The sequence below is a fragment of the Loxodonta africana genome, chromosome 9 (assembly GCF_030014295.1).
Source record: "Loxodonta africana isolate mLoxAfr1 chromosome 9, mLoxAfr1.hap2, whole genome shotgun sequence".
Classification (NCBI taxonomy): Eukaryota; Metazoa; Chordata; class Mammalia; order Proboscidea; family Elephantidae; genus Loxodonta; species Loxodonta africana.
In genome coordinates, this window is record NC_087350.1 from 61,462,489 (window position 1) to 61,482,459 (window position 19,971).

The following is a 19,971-nucleotide window of genomic DNA, read 5'->3' on the forward strand; positions in this document are numbered from 1 at the left end:
CACCATCATATTTGAGCAAGAGTTTTGCAGGATATATTATTCTTGGTTGTTAATTTTTTCTTTCTTACAAGGTTTTATATATGTCATCACGTTGCCTTCCTGCTTGCACGTTTTCTGCCGAATAATCAGAGCTTAGTCTTATTGTTTTCCATTTGCGTGTGACTTTTCATCTTCCTTGAGCAGCTCTCAGGATTCTTTCTTTTTCTTTGGTTTTAGTGAGTGTGATTAAGATACATCTTGGTGATTTTCTTTTGGGGTCTATCCTTTATGGGGTTCATTGAGCTTCTTGGATGGTCAGCTTTTCATCTTTCATGATACTAGGGAAGTTTTTGTCCGCAAATCTTCAATGATCCTCTCTGTGGTTTCTGTCTTCTCCCCCTGTTCTGGAAATCCGATCACATGGAAATGTTTGCTTTTGATTGTATCTCACATCATTCTCAGGATTTCTTCATTTTTGATTCTTCTCTCCGATTTTTCCTCAAAGTGGTATCCAAGAATTTGTCTTCAGTTTCGCTGATTCTGTCTTCCATTGTTTCAAATTTGCTCCTAAAACTTTCTATTGTATTGTCCATTTCTGAAATCTTGTTGTTTATCATTTGGATTTCTAATTGCTTTTTTTGTCTGATTTCTAGTTGTTTGTTTATTTTGACATTTTGTTCCTGTTTATTTCCAGAATTCTTTCATTGCTTTGTCCATGTTTTCCCTGATTTTGTCTCCCCTCCCCCCACCCCTTAGTTCTACCTGTGTTTTCCTTCATCTCTTGGAGAACCCTGAATATTAGAGTTTTGAATTCCCTATGAGGTAGTTCCAGGTCATCTGGTGTTTTCTTTTGGTCATTTTCTGGAGCCGTTCTGTCCTTTTTTTAAATATGTTTTGATATTGTCTACTGTCTTCAGGGCATTCAGGAATTATTTTCCTCATTTATTGACTGTATGTTTTTTGTCCAGTTTTTTCTTTTATTTGGTTATGTCTGGACTGGACATGCTTTGTTGCTTGCTTGTCTGTATGCACGATATTTCTCACCACCTTTGCTAAGTTGGCAGGGCCAGTCACTCACCTATGGTGCATCAGGGGGCAGAGGTAAGGATGGGTCATTTGTGGCATGTACTAGGGCCAATGGTGTGGAACTGGGTGACAGTGCATAGCAGGGTCCAGTGGTCCACACTTGTGCTACTCAGGGGTATGGCATTTGGTGTGCAGTGCAGATAGGCAGCAAGGAATGGAGAGGGAGTGATGTATAGAGGTAAGTGGGTGAGAGAAAGCAGAAAAAGAAGAGAAAGAAAAGGAAGCAAAAGAAGAAAAAGAATGAAGGAAAAAAGAAAAAGCAAATAAAATGGCGGTGCAGTAGGATATGGCAAGTGCTGGTGGGGCAGACCTGGCAAGGCTGTGTGCCAGTGGCTCTCTAACCAAGTGGTGTGGTTCAGCCTGCCGAGAAGTGGCACATGGGGCTAGGTGGGCAGGAGAAAGGAAAGGAAAGAAGAGAAAGAGAGAGAAGAAGAAAAAAACGAAATCAACAACAACAAAATAATAATAAATATGGTGATGGGGGAGCCAGCCATTCAGGGCAGGGCAGAATTGGAGTGACAGTGAGCTGATGTCTCCCTTGCCAAGCAGCCATTATAGCCCATCAGGAAGGCACAGGGCCAGTACAGGGCCTAGATGGGAGGGAGAAGGAAAAGGGAGAAAGGGAAAGATAAACAAAGATAAAAAATAAGGTGCTGAGGGAGCCAACCTCTGGGGGTGGTGCAGACCTGGGAAGGCCATGTGCCAGAGGCTCTCTAGCCAAGCAGTACACCACAGCCTGCCAAGAAAGTGGGGGGGAGGTGGCACACAGGGCTAGAAAGCTTGGAGAAAGTAAAGGAAGGGAGAGACGAGAAACAACAATCAAAGAAAAAAGAAAAGCAAAAACAAACAAAAAAAGAAAAAAGAAATGGGCTGAAGGAGCCTTCCAGTGGGGGCAGCATGGACCAGAGGAGGCTGTGTGTTGGTGGCTCTCTAGCCGAGTGGCGTAGCATAGCCCATCAAGAAGTGGTGGAGATGGCACACGTGGCTAGGTGGGCAGAAGAAAGGAAAGGAAGGGAGAAAGTGATAAGAAATGGGAAAAAAATGGCACCGAGGGAGCCTGCTGGTGGGGTGGTGTGAACCAGGGAAGCTGTGTGCCAATGACTCTCTAGCTGAGTGGTATGACACAGCCCATCAAGAAGGGGTGTAGATAGCACACAGTGCTGGCTGGGTGGGAGAAAGGAAAGGAAAGACATGACAAAGAGAGAGAAAAAAAAAAAGCCAAAAAAACAATAAAAAAAAAAGGGCGCTGAAGGAGTTGGATAGCGAGGGCAGGGTGAATTTGGGTGACAGTGAGCTGATGTCTCCACAGCTGAGACCGTGGCCTCCTGGAAAGTGGCAAAGGCTGTGTAGAGGAAAGAAGATTGGGGTAAAGTATGTCTCCCTGGTTACTGGCTCCTCTGTCTCCTGTTGGGAACTCCGTGAAGGTGTCTTCTCATATTCCCTGCCTGAGTTCCTTGGGGGCTGTAGTACAAGATGGAGAATCTGTGCCACATTAGTTGGGGGGCACCTCTACTCCATAGCTGTCCTCATTCTCTGTTCTCTGTCAGATTCTTATTCCATTTGGTGCTTGATCGAGTTCTTTATGCCTTCATTTGATGCTTAGGGTTCCAGGATTGATGTTTGTATCTGTTTTACTTAGTTTTTTTGGGTCTTTGCTGTAGAGGAACAGCATGGTGCTTCTGTCTATAGAACCATGTTGGCCAATATTCTTATATGATTGACTTTATGGTATGTGAACCTGATAGCCATAAAAAAAAAAAAAAAGTAGTTTAAATGTGAAAAGAAAAACAAAGATTCAGTCATTTGGTGATATAGAATCATTATTGCATGTTGGTGCAGGATGTGAATCTGAAGGTCATCACAAAGTTCAATCCTTATAGTACAGATGGGAATACTGAGGCTCAGAGAAGGGAAATGAATCACCAAAATCAAACAACTACTTACTGGCTGAGTTATACCTTGAATTTCACAAACTCCAAGTCCTTTCTGGTGCAACATTTTCACTTTTCAGTTAAGTATGCCTTGGCATAATTAATTGACTTGCCTTTCTTTCCTTTAATTTCATGATTGACCTTGAAGATTCACCTGTTAAGACTCAATGTCGCATGACCACTTTCTTTTGCAAGCAAATCCTAGCTGGATAATTCTATGTAAAGGGTTCAGAGTAAATACTACACAGGGTTGACAGTTTATAATAACTAATTGGTGACTGAAGTAACTAACTTTTGTCAGGGGTGCTGATGCAAAGTCTATTCTAGAATAAAAGAATGTAGAGTTGACTGTGAATGCTTAAGAGCAGAGACAGTCTCTCCTTCAAATCTGTTCCTTTCCCAGCTTACAAATGGGGCTTTGCATGTAGTAGACCCTTATTACATATTTGCTGCATTGAATTGCATCTAGTCTGAGCTTCTACCAGTATGTGAATCTCTACTTAACTTACCAGTGTTCACCCAACTTCAGCTTGCATACATCCAGTAGTGGAACACACACTGCCTCCAGAAGATTCATTATGGGGCTATTGGCTGCAGCACATTTAACTGAGAAATGTCTCGTGGTAACTTTGACTTATTGGCCAGAGTTCTCTTGTCTGGACCACAAAGCACATCACTTTTTTTCCCCCAACAGAAGACCATTTGATATGTGGAAATAGGTGACCACTGACTTTCCCTTTCTCCCTTGCCTCCACATTCCCATCCAAGCCATCTCTCCTCCAAGCAAAATGCCTTTCTAGTTCAAGCTATTTTCAATGGGTAGTAAACCAAAAATATTTGGTCACTTTCTTTTCTTTGATGGAAAAATCTCTTTGATTTACCATGAAAGATTTTTTTGTGGACTTTGATAATGAAAGGGTAAGTTGACCAATAACAACATACCATTCAATGGTGTCTTTCAGAGACAGTCTCATCCCACAACATTTAAGTGGTGTGTGGGAAAGGAAAAGGAAATAGCACTTATGGAATACCTTCTGCATTTTGGTCACACTACATTGATTAAGTCCTTGAATCACCACAATAATCCTTTGAAGTACATATTATTATATCCCATTTTATAGGTGAGAAAACTGAGACTTGGTGGTTTTAGGGAACTTGCTCCAAACAAAACAACTAGAAAGTAAGTGGTAGGGCTGGAATTTGAACCCAGGTCTGTCTAATTTCACATCCTGTTCTTCTGGTGCTCTTCCTAGATGTCTTCTGTCTCAGGGTACATACATTCTGTAGTCTAAACTCTGCTTCTTTAACTTGCCTGTGAATACCACCCCAGACCATAAACAACGTGGTCTCCCAGTAAGTTTCACATAAATTTACTACAAGGGCCACACTTGGCCAGTTCCATGATGCATCTTGCCTGGTGATCTGTGTGTGAACATGGTCCAAAACAATAGAACCATGTGGTCACTGATATTCTAGGCAGGAGTACAAGAGAAAACCTAAAATTGAAAGCCTTACTCAACACTTTAAGCTGATTTCCCTTCTGCAATTTTCTTCTCTGTGAATGACACAACCATTGTCTTGTCTCCCTCATCTTCCACACATCCAAATTCTCATTGCCAATTCTTCTTCCAAAAGGCTTCTCATTATTTTCACTCTTGTCTTCATCTCATTTCAATTGTCTTCATTATGACTACCCCCATCACTCGATCTCAATATTACATTTTTTCCTATTTGGGCAATCTGACTGTAGTCATATTTATTTCAGTCTGTTCTTCAAAGTGCAGCAAAAGAGAGATATTTCAGAAAGATATCTGATCATGTCACCCCCTATATTCAAAGGATCTGCAATGCTGTTAGGGGCACAGTCACCACATTTTCATTTGTAGGAGACTCTACTACAGTAACTCTTTGCTTCTTGCCTTACCTTTGCTCTATCTTTCCCAGAGAGGAACGGTGAGTTACCTAATTGTTGAACAATAAATTTTGGCGCACATTTCTTGACTGGGTGGAGTTAATCTACTGAAATACCATGAACACTAGAAATTTGCTTTTTCTTCCCTTTATCCATGGACCAGAGAAATATAGAATTCTAGGACAAGAACGTGTACTTTGCAGATTAAGCTTTTCTCCTATGCTGTATCAGTCTCCATGGGGATCTTATGCTACAGTAAGAAAAGGCTCCCAAAATCTCAGCTGTAAAACAGTAAGTGTTTATTTCTCACTTACGCTTATATATATATGTATATATCTTAGGTCACCAGTGGCACAGCTTAATGTTATCTTCACCCAACACCCAGGCTGATGGAACAGCCTCTATCAGGGAAGACGGAAAGAAAAGGCAGACACGGTGAACCACTCACTGGCTCTTAAAGCTTCTACTCAAACACATGTCACCTCTGCTTGCATTCCATTGACCAAACAAGTCACCTGGCCACACCTGAGTTAAAAAGAGTGGGGTGGCATAGCCTGTCACAGGTAGGCGCACCACATATATAGGTAAAGAGTAGTACACAGTAACACACCTGGAGCTCTCCCAAAGTCTAGACAGAACTGAGTGCATTAGCAAGTCCATTTAGTCACATACCTTAGCTTTATATCTAACTTAGTATTTATTCATTAGGAAAAAAAAAAACCAGTTGGCATGAGTTGATTCCAACTCATAGCAATCCTATAGGACAGAGTAGAACTGCCCCATAGGGTTTCCAAGGAGCAGCTGGTAGATTTGAACTGCTGACCTTTTGGTTAGCTCTTAACCACTGCACCACCAGGGGTGCTCAGAAAGGGGAAGTAATTTGACTCACTCTGCAAAGCTTGTGAGCCTTAGAACAAGGACTAGAAGCTAAAGCTCTTTCCACTAAATCAAATTGCTTCCCAAGCTTTAATGTCTATGCTTGGCACAAAGTAGGTGTCTAGTACATGCTTGTAGAATTGAATCAAATCTATCTGACCCACTGGTCAATCCCTCCCTGACGTGTGTTTTTTCAGTTCGATAAACACAGCCTCCACCTGTGTCCTGTGGATTAGGAAACTCCATCATACTCTTAACACGGAGCCTCCACAGTAAATAAATCCCCTAACCTTCATCCAGCCTGTACAGACACAAATATTTGTTCCTATATTGGTGTCACCTCAAGAGACCCCCAAAACAATAAATGAAAAACAGATGAGTGTTTTAGGAACAGGAAAAACCTCCACGCGCCACCCCTCATTCTTGGTTTAACATTAATCCCATTTCCCTGTTTCTAGGCCAACAATCTTCTCCCTCAAGCCTGAATCCTTTCCCTCTCTGGAAGGACTAGGTCTTTCTTGAATTCATTCAGTATGTTTTTCCTTCTCTTCAGTCGCCTTCCCTTGTAACATCTTCCATATGTCTGTGAGCCATTGTGTTACAGAGCTCGGCCCAAAGTCCTTATTTATTCTGAGTGGATTGGAATGGCAGCCTTAAGTCTGGTATTTCTTCACGTTTGACAGCTTGAATTACAGACTTTGGGTACATTTAACGTAATCCATTCATGTGGAATAGCTGTTGTTCCTCTCATAGTAGTTTGAAAATATAAATATTTACAAACTCCTAAGACAAAGACTCTTACTGACAAGGTCTCGAAAGCAACAGTTCCATCCACAGGACCTTTCCACTTAGAGTTTTCCACTGAAAAAAAAAAAACTGACAGAGTCTCAATTCTCCTGGGTCATGTACACTCCACTGTATGAAAATAGAATCTTTGTGAAATCCTTGGAATTTATTTCTCTATATGTCCAAAGAGGAAAGGGAGCAAAGTGGGAGTGTAGGGGACAGATTTTCTCAATAAGATACAGTAAGTTCCTTTAAGGCTAGCCAGAAAGGAAGTTCCAGTAACTGAAGGGAATGTCTGAACCTATGGGAACTTCTACTACTTGGGTGCCTTCTCTGTTCCCGTCACTATGATAAACATGTTGCATATAATAATTTATTGATACTGCAGTATCTATTTCACTGATTTAGAAATAAGGCTTTGAAAGAGAAATGGACTCAACCCAGTGTCAAACAGCTAGTAAGTGAAGATTCCAGGGATTTGATTGCTGACCTTCAGGTAGGCTAGAAGGACTAAAAAAGTATTATATGTGAGTCATTTGCATGCAGAGATAACAGCTAAAACTGGAAAAAACTACATTTCTGAAACATGTTTTTTCTTAGCTACATGTAACCTATAATAGCCACATTAGATTCTCCTGTATTCATGCCAATTTACTTTCTCAACATATACATCTCTTCATTCATCCCTTTTTGAAAAACTAACCATTTGTATCAGCTGAGATATTGATTTTCAAAGGAAATCAATAGCAATATCTTAAAATAAGATAGAATGTTAGCTCTCCTTCATTTTAAAGCAGATTGGTGTAGGAGGTCTGAATTTGGTATGGTGACTCCATTTATATCAGCAACACAGTATCCTTTTACATCTCCATCCCACCATCTCTGGGATGGGTCCCTCATCTTTATAGATCAAAATAGTTGTTACAGTGGCATCCATCCCAACCTTGCTCCAAGCATTTAAAAGGAAAAAGAGGAGTACCCTCACCTACTACTTAGCTTACAACTCTTTATCAAGTACTTGGTCGCATGATGGCACCTTGTAGCACAAGAGGATGGGAAATTAAATCTTTTGCTGGGCGGTAACGTGCTCAGATAAAAATTGTGGCTCAACTTTATTGGAAATGAGACTGTGAAAACTGGTCCAGATGGCAGACACTGGGACCAAAACTAGAAATTCTAACTATTGTTTTATACTTTCCATCTTGGCTAAAGGGAGCTTTAGTAGAATGCATATTAGCAAACAACTAGAATCTTCAGTTCATCACATTTCAAATCACAGAATAAATGCCAGCATAAGGTGGTAGAAAAGTTGCTGATTTCATCATCCAACAGATCTGGGTTCAATTCTGTTTCTCTAGAAACTCAAACCAAACCCATTGCTGTCAAGTCGATTCCAACTCATAGCGACCCTATAGGACAGAGTAGAACTGCTCCAAAGTATTTCCAAGGAGCCGCTGGTGGATTAAAACTGCCCACCTTTTGGTTACCAGCCAAATTCTTAACCACTGTGCCAATAGGGCTCCTACGAACATATAGTTATGGTATAGACACGGTATAGACATAACTGAGATACTTGAAGACTGGAGCCAGATATGAACCCTTCTCTATCCCACACAAATGCTATTAGAACACATAGTGGGTAACAACTGTGCAATATTTTTTCTGGAATCTAAGTGGGTCAAACAGGCACTGTGTGTCAGACAGAGCTCAGAGTACTGGAGAACTAAAAGTTCAGGGCACATGGCCCCAAAGAGAGTAAAGTTGCTACAGCAAAGATCACTCTAGACCCAAGGTGATAACTTGAGGCAGATTAGAAGCCTGACAATATGCGCAACTTCTGGGGAAGGAGACAGAGAAGAAAGTGGGGCCTACGGAGAAAGTGAAAGTACTGTGTGTTTTTAAAGTGTTCATAAGAAAGCAGCATGCACAAGGGACCCCAACTGGAGACATGGACTAGACCAATTTTTATATATGTCTGCCAAGGCCAATGACAGAGAGACCAGCCCTGAGCCCTGGCAGTAGAAAGTCCTGAGGGGCACAGTACAGGATGGGGGTGGATGGCAAAAAATTGAGAAACCAGAGTTTGGCCACATCCTGGAGAATCTGTGGTCAGTGATACATTAACCAGCTTTGGCCTCACAAAGTTTTAATTGGAGTCATTTCCCGTGGATATGGCCAAGAAAACCGTAAAAAGAAAGAAAGGGATGAAAACAAAGAAAAACCAAAAACTATTCAGTGAGGGCCCGCTAGATTCCAGGACCAGAGCAGACAAAATGAAAGCTCTTGGTATTTTAACCCTTTACCTACTAATAATATCCATGTCAGTTGGTGTAGTGAATTGTATTAGATTATGGAGTCAGAACTGGATTCATATCCCAGCCCCATTATTTGCTAACTATACACTCTTGGGGAATCTTGTATTGTTTCTGATCCTCAGTTTTAGAATATAAGAAAGAATACTTGTCTCACCAGGTGGTTGTATGAATTAAATGAAATGAGAGATTTGAAAGCTCTCTGCAAGTTGCAAAGCACAATACTCCTGTGAGCCAATGCTAGCATCTAATGCTGAGGAATTTCTTAAAAACACTCCTTTTAATTCTGATGATTTTACATCCAGTCGAGTTCTATCACTTGTCCTCATTTTAACCTGGCCAATCATATTTTGTACCTTTTGGTGGCATAATCAAAGAAGTGAATTTTGTTAAGCTAGCACAGTAAAAGAATGATAACTTTTTGATGAACATTTTGTCCACTGAACAGCTTTTCTGCTGAGCTATGGGCTATGAAAGTTGGTCCAGGTAACAGTCATCAAGACAAAAACTAGAAATCCTAATTATTATTCTACACTTCCTGTCTTAGAGAAAAATAACCTTAGGAGACGCTACCAAACTTGACTATTAAACGGAGTAGTTTTACACGTAACTGTGAAATTTGCCAGTAACAAACAGTAAGAACTCAGATACCCTAATCGTGACTAAAAATCGGTTTTTGGAATCAATAGCATGCTCTGTATTAGGGAACACAATAACGTGTTAATGACTTAAAAACATTAATTTGGTCATCAGTGTGGTAAAAAAAAAAAAAAATTAAAAGCATAATAAACTTTAGAGTGAAATTATAGATTGTGTTCCTAAATCGATATACAACTGAATTAGTATGTGTTTACATTATCGTAAAGGTCTTTCAACATTTTCCTTAAATGTAACCTGTGTTAACGGTATACTAGTGATCTGTGATTTGTCTGAAATTTGACTTTTCTTGTATGCCATTCAAAACTAGCTCAGGAAGGAAAATGGTAAAAATGTAATTTGAAGAAAGCACGGGACGGGAAGCTTTGAAATGGAGAGTAGTACATAAGGAAAATACCGTAGGACTGTCACATAAAAAGAATACTACAGTTCAACTGTAAGCCCAGCTCTTTTATTGATTAGCTGAGTGCCCTTCAGTTAGTTGAGTATACTCTGCCTTAGTCTTCTCAACTGAAAAATGTTATTGACAGTACCCAGCTCTCAGTGTTATTGGGAAGAGTAAAAGTTGTATGACATGGGAAGAGCAGGCTGCCTCCCTTTGATTCTCTGCTCTGCCATATTTTACCTGTGAGACCTTGGGCAACTTCGTCATATTTCTGTACCTCAATTTTTGTTCAGTAGAAAATGGTAGTCATAATAGTCCCTAGCTCCTTAGAATGCTCTGAGTATCAGATGTGTTAAATATTAACACATGTCAATATTTAGTGTCTGCTACACACTAAAAATTAAATAATGATAGCTACTAATGCCTGTAGCACAGTGCCGGACATATAGTAAGAGCACAATAAATTTTATATATTATTATATTTATTCATGCAAATGTGACCTTTTATACTCATAAAATGGGAAAATTAAACCCATTTCATAGATGAAGAGACTAAAGATTAGCACCTGATATCTACTGAAATTCAACAAATACCTGGGACCACTATCCAGGCTTTTTAAAATTTTGAAATAAGGTATCATTTGATATAAAGTATTCCAGAAGTCAGGCAGACCCTCTGGTTTCTCCAAGAACATGCTATTTCCATTAGAACCTACTCACCCCAAATTTCAATCCCTAAGTTGAAAAGGCAAGTTACTGCTGTAAACTGACAGTTCAGAATTCATTCCACTTGTCCAAGTTCTTGAGTTTCATATATACATATGTGGAAGTTAAATATATTTTCTTGAATGTGATTTATGAGGACTTTCTGACAAGGTTCAAGAGGATCACTCATAATATACCTCTGGACTGCGTGCCATAATCTAAACAGTAGAAGAAAAGTTTGGGAAAGCAATTCCCCAAACAGTTTTACCATCATTGAAATCACAGTATCTTGTACTTAAAAAGTTGGCCCCAAAGATTCAACTTCCCTTAGAATTGAAATTGACTAAAGTTATTATAAATTTGTGGCTTATCTGGTTTACATTAAATACCCAAAGAGAAATGAATACATCTATGGCGTCAGTGGAAGGGAGAAAAATGGTATCAGGCTCCAAGCCCAAGGGAGGTAGCTCTTAACAAGGAAAGACTTAAGTAGAATTACTTCCTATCCACTTCTGGGAGACAGAGACTGAAGTCAAATGGCTAGTTAGGGGACAACAGTGAAACATGACTAATCTCAACTTTTAAGACTGAGGAAACCTGGTGGCATAGTGGTTAAGTGCTACGGCTGCTAATCACAGTGTTGGCTGTTCAAGTCTGCCAGGTGCTCCTTGGAAACTCTATGGGGCAGTTCTATTCTGTCCTATAGGGTCACTAAAAGTCAGAATCAATGCAATGGCACTGGGTTTGGTTTTGGTTTTTTTTTTTTTTTTAAGACTGAGCTGACTTCCGTGGCCTCTGTTTTGGGATACCTCCGTTTAATGGTGTTCTGCATTGCACGCTACCATGGGGGCTACTTTCCAAATTATGGCACTCTTGGGGCCACAAATATCAGTAGATTCCTATTGCCAACCAAAGCCTTAATGTGTCATTTAAGGATCCTGTATCAAGATGCTTTGAGTGGCAAGTAATTACAAACTCAAGTCAAACTGGCTTAAATTATAAAGCATTTTACTGGCTCATGTAACTTAGAAGTTCAGAAATAGCATTGATCTCACGTGACGCTTAAGCCATTGGCTCAAAAGAAAATGTTGTTGAGACTCAGTTTTTCTATCTCTCCATTTCTCAGCTTGGTTTCTCAGTGCCAACTATTTTTTATTTCCTTTCCTTCTGGTCCCAAGATGGCTGCCAAAATCTCTCAGAGCTTCAGATTCTCTTGTTCACATCCAAGGAAAAAGAAAGTATCCTACAGTACCCATTGAAAAAGAAACTATTACAAGACAAACAAAAAATCAAAGGAAGAAAAAATTTGTTACTCCTGCCAGCTAACACCTTCAAACATGGGAGTTGGTGGTTGTTCTTTTTACTTTCCGTCGAGATCGCTTCAATTCGATTCATGGAAACCTTATATATAACAGAACATTGCCTGGTTCTGTCCCATCTTCATGATCATTGGTATGGTTGAATCCATTGTTTCAGCTATTGCATCAATCCATTTCATTGAAGATTTCCCTCATCTTCACTGACCCTCTACTTTACCAACCGTGATGGTCTTTCCTGATGACGACTTCAGAGTAAGGGAGCCGAAGTCTTGCCATTCTGGCTTCTAAGGAGACTTCTGGTTGTATTTCTTCTAAGACTGATTTGTTCGTTCTTCCGGCAACCCACAGGATATTTAATATTCTTTGCCAACACCACAGTTTGAATGTATCAATTCTTCTTCTTTCTTTTTCACTGTCCAGCATTCACATGCATATAAGGTGATTCAAAAAAAAACATGGCTTAGGTCAGAGCCCCCTTAGTAAGCAATGAGACATCTTTGCTTTTTAAAACTTTAGAGAAGTCTTTGGCAGCAGATTTTTCCAATGCAATTCATTATTTGATGTCTTCGATGCTGCTTCCATGGACTTTGATTGTTGATCCAAGTAGAATGAAATCATTGACATGGGGATAGAATACACAAATAGATTTAATCTAATCAGGACACACTTCCATAGAGCTTGGCATGGGGCTAACCCCATCAAAACTGCAAGGTGAGAAATGTGGAGGTTTGTGGATTGGATACTGGAAAACCAACCAACAAATTTCTCCAAATTCTAGACCCAACCTATTTTCCATCCTTACCTTCCATTTCTGATTTTATTTTCCACCCATACTGAACTACTTTGTAGTCTGGCAAGCACACCTTGATCTTTCATCCTTTGTCCTAATTCTACGTTCCAACTGAAATGTCCTTCTCCTTTTATGTTGTCTAAATTGGATGTATCCTTTAAGGTCCCATTCAAGCAGGCCCTCCTCTAGGGAGCTTTTCCAGATTATTCTCAACTGCAGGTTGTCTCTCCACCATCTTCTTTCCAACAGCAATTGAAATGTCCGTGTTTTCTGAGGCTGACAGTTTCCAATCCTGTATTCTATTATACTGAATGTGTGACTCTCCCCTATATTGCAAGTTTTCTCAGAGGAGGTTGTGCTTTTCTAGTCATTGCTTACCCTAGAGTGCCAAGTAACTGCCCTGCATATTGTAGGGAAGTCAGTCAATAGGTTTTGGATGTCATTGGCCTGGTGACTTACAGTCTGTATATATCTATTGATATCAATAAACTCACTCCTGCCTCTATGAGAGGGTCGAAGTGTTTAATGTGTTGGGGGTTTAATACATTTTTATCTGGTGTCTTCTTTACCTAGTAGCCAATTATTTACCTTTCCTAGCTAGTTAGTGCAATGGGCTTGTCAGCTGTCAGCAAAAAAGCAAGGAACCAGGAGCTTAGCAGTTTTTTTTTTTTTTTTTCTTTTTTTACTTTTCAAAATCATTCCTAATACAACTGTCTTGGGCCACAATACAATGATTCATGGATCAGAATAAAACAAAACTTCCTTTATTTTTCACTTTCCTCTTTCTCATAACATCATTCTATTTAGAAAACATGCACCTGAGATAAAAAAAAATGTATTTCTCATGTTTTCAGAAATTAATGCTTTAAAAAAGAAGAGATTCTATAATGCTAGATCATAGGGTAAGTAGGAGTAATGACAGAGGTGTAGAGTGCCACCACAGAGAGCCTCAAATATCAGGTTAATAATCAGGATCCTTATCTAGGAAGTGATATAGATGGTCAGCGAAAAAGAGTGGGACCTTCAATGGGATGGACTGATACAGTGGCTGCAACAATGAGTTCAAACATACCAATGGTTGTGAGAACGGTGCAGAACCAGGCAACGTTTTGTTCTGTTATACATAACAGAGTCAGAGCCACCTGGACGGCAACTAATAACAACAACGTGGAGACACTGAAGGACTTAAGCTAACAAGGGACCTGAGCAAATTTTGTTCACCTCGTTGAGTGTCTTATCAATTTTATTACCAAGGGAAAAGGATTACTTTTCACTTCAGAATTTTGATGTTCTTATAAAAAAAATATATATATATATATATATATATCAATCAAAGGTATCTCAAAGCCAGCACATTTTAAATAAAGCTGTGGACTTAAGTAAAACTGTGGTACTTGCCACCACCATTGTATCTGTATTTCCATCATCTCAGTAAATGGCTCCACCATCCACCATGCTTAAAAAAAAAAAAAAAAAATCCTGAAAGTTATCCCTGATTCACTCCTTCTTTTCCCTCCAAACACCACTCATCGAACAAGTCCTATAAATTCAATTTCCACACATGTCATTGGACACAATCAGTGCTCTCTCACCTGTGGATGTTATTTCCAGTTCTACCTTTAATCCATCCTCCACACATGGCAACAATCTGACCCCTAACTCCTTTTCTCACTTCAATTCCCTCCACTCTCTCTCTCTCTGAGCTAGCCCTGAAATGTGTCTAGTTTTTTCCTCCCTTAGAGCCTTTGTATATGCTGTTCTCTTTGCTTGACATGCTCTTTCTCTAGTCTCTTCACAAGGTTGCACTTTTTCATCTTTTAGGCCTCAATTAAAATACTATCTTCTCAGAATAGCCTTCCTCATCACCCTGTCTAAATAGTTGTTGTTGTCATTTGCCATCAAGGCAGCTCCAACTCATGATGACTTCATATATCAGTGATCAAGTTGTTTCCTGGTCCTACACCATCTTCATGATCCCTGGTATGTTTGAGTCCATAGCTGTACCTATTGTGTTGCGCCTTCTAACCTAGGGGGCTCATCTTCCAGCACTATATTTGACAATATTCTGTTGTGATCCATAAGGTTTTCATTAGCTAATTTTCAAAAGTAGATCACTAGGCCTTTCTTCCTAGTGTGTCTCAGTCTGGACACTCTGCCATAACCTGTCCACCATGGGTAACTCTGCTTCTATTTGAAATACCGGTGGCATAGCTTCCAACATCACAGCAACACACAGTACAACAAACTGACAGACGGGTGGTGGGTCTAAATAGTGGGTCCCTGTTATTCTCTATTTTAATTCCTTGTTCAGCTTTTATCATATATCTTACATGAATGCATGTTCATTGTCTTTGTTTTTAATTTATGCGTGTCTCTCCATTTAAATGTGAATTCATAGGGTAAGGATCATGTCAACTTTGTTCACAATTTTATCCTTGCACCTAATATGGTCACTGTCAAAAGTGAGGGCTTGATTAAATACCTACTACATGAAAGAAGAAAGTCACATAAAATGTACTTCTGCTACTTTCTGCCCTTCTATTGTATTTCATAGGCTGTTTATTTTAAACTCCCCCTGAATATAAAACAGTGGGTAATTTAACTCCTTTACTATCTAAATAACCAATGTCCTTTTTAAAAGGCTTCTTAAGACTTTGTAGGATTTACAGTTCCCTCAATACCAGGAAGTATCCTTGGTGGAACTGACAAATGCACTTTAGGCATATCTTGAGAAACAGAAGGTCAGAATCTGAAAAATGACAATTTGTGCCCTTATATGGCAAATCAGACTTTGCCAAACAAAGATTTTCAAATCCACAGAGCCCTTGTGGTCTGCGTTGTGCCACTGCAATTCACCCAGTGACACTGAACAGTATTTTCCAGGGGGATGAAAGCATAAACTTTCAGCTCCTTTTGTAGGTCCTTTAATTTTAATCTTCTGCCCTAAATGAAGGTTTGTCAAGGTCTAGTCCTAAACTCTTTCACTTATATCTTAATTCTACGCTCTGTTTCCATCTTGTGCTTTCCACCTATCAACATTTTACGGGCAAAACTTAAATACAAGTTTCTAATCCCAATCTCATCTTCCAATTAGTTCTGTTTTTCCATTAGCCTGCATCAGCAATTCCTAATATTGCTCTGCAAATTGAATTCAAATCTGAGCCTGAAAAACCTAAGTCCATTGTCCCTGTCTCTAGGCCTCAACTATGTAATTTGCTACTTCTTCTCATCAACGCTTCCTTTGCCCATGACCTTATATTTTCATCATATTACTTCCCCTTGCTCATATAAAAAACATTGAAGCAGAAAATGCCTCTCAGTATCTCATCATACTGTTGTAAAGAATGTATACTGCACAACTCCGGAGGGCATCATTTATCCTGCATTCCATGTGAACAATGCCCTCTGGAGTTGTGCCTGGAAATATCCCTTATTCTCTTCTACTCTTTACATCTTCCATGCTAAATGCGAGTCTCCGTACATTGTGGGCACTGAGCAAATATTGTTGACAGACTACTTTGGCCAACAGTGAGGACCTAAAAGTGTTAGAGAATGTCAAATCCACACCCTAAATCTTCTTTCCTGGTTTCCATGAAACACTTGGCCATGTCTCTCTTCTCTTCTAGGTTGTTCCATTCTGAGAAGAACTTGTTTGCATTAAGCGTCATCAATTAATCTCCTACTTCCTTGTATAATCCTCCTATTGTGTGGGCACCAAGCTCAACAAAGAAATGCAAAGCTGAATAGCAGTTATTTCCTGATGGCTCTGCACAGAAATTGGTCACGGTGGTTACTCAATCAGAAAATTGGAACATGGGCTCCCAATGTTGAGTACTTAGATAATGTATTTGTGGAACTAATAGGCAGAGGGTTCTAATCTAAACTAGAGTCCCTCAATAAGGAAACTCAGAAACAACCTCCGCATTCTGCTGATTAGTCCAGGGTCTGGGGCTCGGTAGGGACCCTCCAAAAGTATGCTGAATGAATGAGGTTGGAGTTAACCTTTGCAATGACGGGAATATTCTTGGGTAATTGTTTCAAATTCGATGTGATTTAGAAGAGATCTAGCTGGGAAACTAAATAGATACGTGACAATGGGCACGTCCCATGATTTATAAAGATTTTGGACTCTTTAGCTACAATTTACACCTAGTTTACTTAGATTTGTGTCCTTTCAAGGATTGGCATTTTATGAATCTTATTATAAACATTTCAGGAAACTGCAGTAAAAATAATGTGTCTGTTTTAGCACTAAGCATAGCTGATTTTATAAAAATTTGTATATACACATAATTTATTACCAATAGAGGCATGTTAAATAAATGATTAAAAGAACGACTGCAGAAAGTCTGTATTTTACATCTGTATCTTCCTTAGTGCTTCCAGGAAAGGTTCTGGCATGTAGTAGGTATTCAGTGACCTCATGAACAAATAAGTGAATAAATGCGGAATAGTTGTCTTTCCCATTGCTGCTCAGAGCTCTTTGCAGCATTGCTTACAGTGCTCACACAAAGCCTAGGACGGCTCTTGCCTCACTACAGCTCTTCTGGATGCACTGAGAAGAAGAAAAGATATGTGTATAACTGGAAGCTGATAAGTAACAGTTACTGCAATTGAGTATTCAGTTAAGCTCCGAGCTTCCTAGAAATCAAAAGCAAAAGGAGCTGCACAATGGATTAAGTGGATCTGATTGTCTGCTAAAAAATGCCATAAAACAGGAAGTGCACAAGGTCATATGGGGAGATCAAGAAAAGAAAGTACTTACTAGGCAACCTACAAGGTCTCTTCTAGCAGCATCTTTCTCGGCTATCTGACCATGTTTTAGAGGGTTAACCGTATCTATAAAGGGACCAACTTGAAACAGTCTTGTGATTCCGGATGTTTCACTTTAACTGCCACCCTTGGTGTTCCCAGACAGAAGAACCCCCGTGGCCCCCTTAAAAACTCAGGACTTTTCAGTGTTGGTCAACCCCTTGCCTGCATTTCAGTTATGCTCACAGACTGGTGTATTCCCATTTGATTTTCTCCCATAAACAATTTTTTCCTTCCACCTTCCTTGGTTCCTCTCTTCCTTTTCTCCCCATCCTTCCCTCTTTTTAATTATTTTGCCAAAGTCTGTTCAATGCCCTCTGAACATCAAGCTCCAAATCAGGCATCATGTCAAGCCCCAGTGATAGAAAAGTCAAAAAGGCAGGTCCCCTTCCTTCAAGGTGTACCCCAGCCCCTCACACTGATCAACTACCTGCTGCTAAAATGTTGATTTCAGGATGCTACACCTTCCAGATGTGACCTACAAGAGAGTAGGCACAGTGGCTATTTGCTAACAACTGTATCTCCAGCACCCAGCATAAATGACTGACAAATCAAAGGCACTCAGTTCCGATAATCTAAGCTAATGCCTTTATCCCAATTACTTTGCTGAACACCAGTCTGGGAATACAAATAAACAAACAGAACATTACCACTGAGTCAGTTCTGACTCATACCAGACTATGAGTCTGGGAATATACTCTATTAAAAAGGAAGTCTGTTGATCAAGTGCATTTGGGCAATATAGCATCCTAAGAATCACAAATCATATTAGCTTACTAAAGGCTTGGACAAATACTGTAAGAAATAAATATGTTTAATCTGATTGAAGCCAATGTTTCCAAGTTTATTTGGCCACAGAAATGTGTTTTTAAATACAACGAATGTTATACAAAAGTGGTAATCTTTGGAAAACACCTTCAGAATTACTTCCTTTTCAGAAATAAAACAAGTGACTATAAGCTGAAGGTAGACAGATTTGAAGATAGAGCTAAGGCAGAACAAGCCCATCCAAAGAGCTTTGTCTGACCTCTTCCAGATCCACACCCTTTGCTTTCTTTCAAATACACAATGTTCTAGCTATTTGTCAAGGACCTGAGCCATGAACTCTGCCTTCGAGCCTTTGTCTCTGCTCTTTCCTCCTGAAATGGTTTCCTTCTCCCCCATCCCCTCATTCCCACCTTCTCTCTCACCATCTCCTTTCTAACAGTTACCACTATTAAAAATCCTGTTGCGAAGGCCTGGGGCAGATACTTCTATTCTCTGAAGACTTCCAAGTCATTTCCCTTCTCAACCCTTCTCTCCCCCAATCTACTGCCCCCAAAGGGAAATCATTTTGCCCTCAGCAATATTTATTCCTATATATTTCAATGGCACATATCAGTTTAGCTCTTTGTATGACCCACTGCCGTCAAGTCAATTCAGACTCATGCAACCCTATAGGAGCTTATCAATAAAATTGTATTGGATTTATACTTAATCTTAGCAAAAAGGTGGAGAAGCAATATGTGAGTTGGATTTAAATCAACATTTTATAATTACTTATATAGATATAGTATCATTCTGCTCTAATTTAGTACTTGGCAAATGGGGAGAACAGCACGCCTCTCCTACCCATTTCATTTAGCACTTCCAAAATAAATGGACTGTTTCCCTCACTGACCTCTAAGTTTACGGTCTGAACTGTTATTTGAATACATAGCTTTATAGAGAGAAGTCATCTGTGGAAAGTATATCACATAACTATTTCTAGTTAAAAATCTTCACAGCTTAAAAACGGCTTGTACAATTAGCAACTTCATGTTATTTATCTCTAATTGTTTTTCTAACTTTGGGAGGTGGGGATAGTTAAAGTATTCAGAAGCCCAAGTCTCCAAGCTGATTCCAACAAAAGGCATTTTGAAGAAAGTTTACTATAAAGTTAACTTTGAAAATGTCTTGGAAGAAAATTATGTCCTATAAACAGCATGAATAATTCTTTGGGTTTTTAGCTTATGACCCCAGAGAGTTTTTGGAACAAGAGGGCACATTTTTTCCAGTTTTAGAGAAAAAAGCATACTATTTCTACTGTCTTTATTTTCCATTAGTACTTTAAAGTTTACAAACTGTTCTCATTTGGTTCTCCCAGCAAACCTGAGAGGTCAGCATAGGAGTACAAGTAGCTGCCATTTAATGAGAGGCACTGTTCTCAGAATTTACAGGGCAGTACCTCCGGATGCTCGAGTAGCCCGATGAGATAAGTACTGTTATTAACACTGTGCAGATGAAGAAAGGGAGGCACAGAGAAGTTAAGTAACTTTCTTAAGGCCACAAAGCTAGCTGGGGTAGAAACCCAGGCAATTTCGCCCCATAGTCCATGCTCTTAACCAGTGCACTGACTACCTCTTCTGATCATAGAAATGCTCGTTCTTCGCAACTTGCATA